This window comes from Ischnura elegans, chromosome 11, assembly GCF_921293095.1.
Source record: "Ischnura elegans chromosome 11, ioIscEleg1.1, whole genome shotgun sequence".
NCBI classification, from domain to species: Eukaryota; Metazoa; Arthropoda; class Insecta; order Odonata; family Coenagrionidae; genus Ischnura; species Ischnura elegans.
This window is the reverse complement of record NC_060256.1, coordinates 53,599,957-53,606,506: the sequence shown is the minus strand read 5'-3', so window position 1 is coordinate 53,606,506 and position 6,550 is coordinate 53,599,957.

The window sequence follows — 6,550 nt, the reverse complement described above, 5'->3', positions numbered from 1 at the left end:
TCGATTCCGATTCTATCGATTCCAGGAAGATAATTACTAGGGATGAGTCGATTCCAACTGCCGATTTTCGATTCCACCGATTCTCTTGCACGGAATCGGAATCGAGAATCGATCGCCTGAACTCAATTCTGCTTCCATCGATTCCATGATAATAAACACTAGAAATGAGTCCATTCCAAATGACGATTCTCGATTCCAGCGATTCTCTGGCACGGAATCTGAATCGAGAATCGATCGCCTAAACTCGATTCTGATTCCAGCGATTCCAAGGAGATAAATATTTTGAAAATAGACAATAAACTTGGGGAATAAAGGCCGCCACACACCTGAGCCATTTACTTTGTACATTATTAAGTTAACAATTTATGTCTTCAACAGCTAAAGCGCATATCATTTTATTAAAGCTGATTACTAGGATTAAAATTTTCTATTTTTAATAATCGTACTTTTTGGGCAACGTAATTTCCTTTGCTATATTATTCTATTCAGTTATTAAATTTAAATGACAGCAATCGGCGCTGCGATGAGTGCAGTTCTGTTTTTTCCTGTATTTAGTATTTTAATGACTGCCATTTCGAGGAATGGCATTGAGCTTTCATGAATTTGATAGATCACAGCATCATGTGTATAAATTTTAGTTAACGCTCCTAATTTATTTATTTCAAAAGCCCACGTACAGAAATATTGCCAATTTATAGTGACCCCATAACAATAAAATATATAATATATAACAAGAACCAAATACATATATTGTGACGGGAATCAGATGCATAAAATATGCCGAGAATCAAATACATTTAATACAACGAGGATCAAATTCTTGAAATTAAAGAATACAATTACATAAAACTAAAGGTAATCGGCGGAGTGGTAAGCATGGGAAGTGTTGCTATTGATGTTCAGAGAATTTTACCTTATTACCCCTTTTAAATTCGGATCACTTTGTCCGTCAGCGACGCGAGTGGCGACTTTTGTAAACCCATTTAAATGTGCTGTGGGTGACAAAACATTTATATGCCGAGTTGAGGATCCTCTTTTTTAATATTCGTGCTACTGACAAATAAATACCCCACCTGTCAGGAAGAATAAGAATCTATGGAGTCGGAATCGAGAATTGGGAATCGATTTAAAGAATCGTAATTGGACTCGGAATCGAAAAAAAGTGGATTTGACTAATCCCTAAATTGTTCCGTTGAGGCAAAATCCCTGATGGGCAAATGATTGCTAAACACTCACTCAAACACCACTTTAGCCAGAAGGTTGGTTTGGGAAGGGTAGGGATGCACTCAACCCCAAATGATGAAACAGGATCTCCCAAACTTAGTGGTATAACACCAAGTTTGAGAGTTCATCCAACTTTTGTTTTTTTTTATTCCACGCGAGAGTGACATATGTGTAGGCTATTTTTCAAGGCTTAGGAAAATTTGTCGGAACACTAAAATTTTCAATCTATATCAGAGTTGCACACTGCCTCTACGCCTCTAATTTTTGGGGTTCAAACAATAAAATTTTGAAAAATGTAATTTTTTAATCTACACCACGTGATACGTCGAGAAATCAATATTCGGATCGAACGGAGCACTTTTAACCGAATGGTGAAATTTCACTATTTCGGAAACTATTATCTAACCAACGGAGGGAGATACAGTGAAGAGCCATAGAGCATTACAAGAATAATAATAGAAAATAAAAATAAATTTATACAAAAAAAAACTTTTTTTATGGCGAACTAAAAATAATACAAGTGAATTTTTGTTCTATCTATTTTTCAATGAACACTGATGCAAAGAAATTTGTTTTTATGACTCAATATCATTCTCTTCCCTTCAAATGATCGCAGCGCTGCGATCGGATTTTGGTGGTCTATGCTTGAACTAATCTCCATATTCAATTTTAAATTCTGAATAAATATCGAGATATACATAAAAATATATAAAGATGTTAGAATATTGCATTTTTATCTGATTTTCAGTTATCCTGAAATTTTCAGCTGGATAGCTACGCGGAAAGTGGGTTATAATTGAGTTACAAGAATTGACTCGGACAAGATGCCAAAAAACAAAGCGAGCTTATGAAAACGTCATGAAATTTTATTGAATTATTCATATTTATGTATGCCAGTATGTATTACCTTTAAAAATTATTTGTGCGAATGCCCACTTCATATAGTACGTATCTATACTCTCTGCGGAAGAGTTTACTTAATATACATGTAAATTCTTCGAATGCTCAAATTAGGCTATGCAGCCTACCAGTATGTTTTAAATTTAAATGAAATAATTGAATTTTTAAAAATAAAATAGAGTATTTTTTCTCTCCCTCTTTCATATATACCCAATTGAAAACTTGACACTCGCGTGGTCCATTTCGTTTATGTTTTGAAGTCGCCTCTGATGCAAATAGTTTTTTCCATGGAATTCGATTATAGATGAAGCCACACCAGTGCAGAAAATGCTTTGAAACAAGATAAGATATGCTCGGAACCCTTTAAGAGGCTATCTTGCCCTCTCTCCATCCAACTATTCCATTGACTAACCGGAACCGGAGAAATAATAGTCCAATCTTAATGGACTTAATCGATTTGGGGGAATGAGACTGAACGAGGACGAGGAGTTTTATCTTTAATGTCCTTGGTGAGCCTTGGACGCTCCAAGGTGTGAAAATATTAGTAAATATAAGTCCACTGAGTTGGTGTTGAGACAGTTTGAGTGGGAAACTTGGAATCTCCTTCGCCAAGGCTATTCCTAACCCCTACCACTTCACTTCATTTTCTATTTGATGAGTGCAATTTGATCCGCTTTTTTCCAATATTTCGCAGTAAAATGCTTGTGATTGCGAGGAATAGCATTGAAAAGAAATGACTTTGGTAAATCACGACAAAATGTGAATGAATTTCAGCCAATACCCATAATTATACCTTATCTTCCGTGAGACTCGGATCAATTTGTCCGTCAGCGACGCGAGTGGCGACATTTGTAAACCCATTTAAATGCGCGTTGGGCGACAACTCATTTAGAGGCCTTCTTGAGGATCCTCTTTTGTAATTGATGTTCGTGGGATGGTTCTTGGAGGAGACGATCGACAGTTAAGGCCATGCGCCATGAGGGAAGAGTAGAGGGGGAAGGGTGGAGAGAAACCCAGCGTCAGTATCAGCCAATTCCTAACGAAAGGCGCCAAGGGGACCACTGCTTAACCCCGTTCCACTTCAAATTAATTTTCTGAATATCGTGCTCCTATCCTCTATTTATTTTTCTGTGGTTCTTTTTAGATGGAATGAAATGATATTTTGTAGCTTGTAATCAAAGTAGAACAGTGATATAAAAAGTTATTATTATTTCATATTGTAAAGTATCTAGTTAAATCCATTGAGAACACAGCTATCGCTACTCGTGTAAAACCACTTTATCACTTCCAAAGCATCATATTTCATGAAATTTTAGTTCTTTATGTACATTATGAATTTTATAAAATTATTAAACTTTCAATATTAATATTTTTCTCCGAAATAGTGCTAAAATTATTCATATCTGACCATGAGCTATAGTCGTAATTGTGCGATATGAAATGACCGACATCTATGGCCATTTGGGGAGTATGGGGAAGGAACAGTGGAGAGAAACCCGGCGTCAGCTGTAGCCTATGGTCTTAAAGAAAGTTGCCAAGGAAAACCGCGGCTAAACGTCCCATCCGACGGACAGAGTGCTGCACTTGAAGTGCCCCATACAAAGTACCCAAGCACGGATTGGGGATACAATGAAAAATGTGTGCCATCGCCTGGATTTGAATCCAGGCCCATTGGGTGATGGGCCAACACACTAACAGAAATACACTCTCATAGAAATACTCCCTCTCTTCATTTATTTAGGTGTGGTGTCTCTGAGATTTGTAAAACTAGTTTATCCTATATTTTCAGATATTATACCACGGAAAACCCATTCTCGAGTTCAAAAACAAATTCGGATGACGATATTTTGGAGTTGATGGTAAGGTGCCTCGTTTATCCACTTTCTTCACGAAAGCCAGGAAAACAGTATAACAATGTTCTTCGTCTCACATTACGACTGAATCCTGCCAGCTTACCGCGCTCGCTCCCCGAAATAAATTATATCGAAAAACCTCCGATTTTGGAAAGGAAACCATAAGCTCTGATGTGATTATAAACACAAGAGCGTGGAGACGATGCAGACGGCGATTTCATTGGTGAGAGGCAGAGAAAATAGCGCGGAACTGCATTAGCATCGACTACTGTAATATGTTGCGAGCATAATGCAATAGGATTTCATTTTCTTCTGTATTTTTTAATTGCGTTCGGCTGTTTTCATTCAGATGACTTTATTTTACATTCATACATGAGAGACTGGTGCATGATCTTAACATATTTTTGTTGGTCTGCTCTCTAAATATGGATAGTAGTTCAGCTCACACTAGGCAAAATATATTCTTTTAATTTCTAAGCTAAATTTGATATCAGTAATAAACAATAGATCTGAAATAATATCGCAGATAATTTCTCTGGTGATGGACTACCTTCAAAAACATTTCATTTGCTCATATTTTCATAGATGGGGAATATATGTTAAAATTTATAAATCACATTATTGATCATTACTTCAAAATTATTGCAAATCTGGGCTTACCATTTCGCATGACTCTATTGCTCTCCAATACCTACTATGAGATCTAGAATCTTTGAAATACCTCTCGGGGGCCAATTCATCACGCACTTATGCTTTTACCGGCATTTATACTTACACCTTAATCAGTTTTTTTGATACAAGATCGTAAAAAAAATGACGTCTTAGCGTCGAAACGCGTCGTACGTAGTTAAAAATCTGTGAAAATTTACTAAGGCTTTAAATGCCCATTCAGCATGAATTTTCACCGAGCGAAAGCCGAGTAGATCGATTTCATCAACCTCTTTATTTTGGTTAGAGACGATATTAATCGAAAAATATCTTTCATGATGAATTCGGGTGATTTTGAAACTTCTATCACATCCTCGGGTAACTTCTCGCCTCAATAAAATTCGTAATCATCCTTTGAAGATCTCTCACCGCTTGGGAATGCATGCACTCAGCTACATTAGCCCTTCCCCCTCCAGCAACCTATGGCTTTTATTGCTTCCAGACGATAAGGAGTGTAAACTCGCCGCTATCTCCACATTCTAACGCGCATTCGGAAGAGACATAAAAGTGATTACGTGGAACTTTCAACAAAATGAATTCTCTGATTAATAAAAGGGAACTACCCCGGTTTCGAGGTTAATGGAACTGAGATTACATGGGTTTTCTCCAGCTGATTTTTTCGTCATAAAAAAATCGATATTTATTTTTGTGACCCTGGTTGCCGTTGTTTTAAGGAGCTCAAAAGAAGTACGTTGCAGAATAATTCGGGCTAAGATAGAGTTCAATGACAAAAGAGAATGATATATGAAAAATTGAAAACTTTGCGTATGTCCACAGTACTTATTATCGTACGGCGCAATACCATACCTCACTAATGGCGCAAATGACCTCAGCTCACGGTCGCCTCCTCCAAATACCATACCACCATCGTAGGACGCGTTTCAGCGAATCACCTCCGCTATCATCAGGTACAAAGGCATTATAGTAAATACCTTGGACATACACAAAGTTTTTCATTTATCATTGCAATATGTTCCTCAACATCTAGCCGAACACCGTTGAATACAAAATAGAACTTGTCACGTACATTTATATCAATATTAAATAATATAAATATAAAATTCATCATCATAGAATCTGCATCATCATAGGATTCTTTAGCAAAATATAAATATTTTGCTAAAGAATCCTATGATTAATAAAAGGGGGGTACTTAGGTTTTTAGACTGATCGATCAGCGAATCCATAGGTTTCAGCAGCTGGTTTTTTCATCATGAATGTCGAAATTCCTTTGTGAACCCTAACTGCCGTTATTCTTAGGCGTTCATAAGAAGTACGTCGCAGGATACTTCGGGCAAAGATAGTTTTCAATAATAAAAGAAAACTTGTTACATCCCACTCTAATCCAATCAATATTCTGCTGAAGAAAAGGCTGCTTAGGTCTTAAGCCTTTCCGGCAAACTGGTTGCAGAAATTCCTCCGGATTCTCCATCGTCTCATGTTTTTCATGGCCGACATTTCGATGCTTGAATTGCGATGTTGAAAATTTGCTGGTCGGGCATCAAAAAGTCACCTATGGAAAACCCGAGCCGGTGGAAAACCCGAGAAGAATTCCTGCATCTGAATAAGACCTATGTATGGAGTGTTTTGTTGTATTGCGGCAATACATGGACTGCGTTGAAAAGTGAAAATACTATAGTGCGTTCCACATTTAATTGACAGTACGGGCCTCATGTAGAAGAGAGATGCCAAACTTACGCTCCGCCGGTAGGCATCCTGCCCACGCATGCAACCAATCATAACAGCGCGTCAAAATTGTGTATTTCAAAAAATGAATTTGGATTCGCACGAAAGACGACGTAAATAAAGAAATTTTTAAGCGGCAATGACAATTACTTTGTTGTAATATATGCATGTTGAAAACT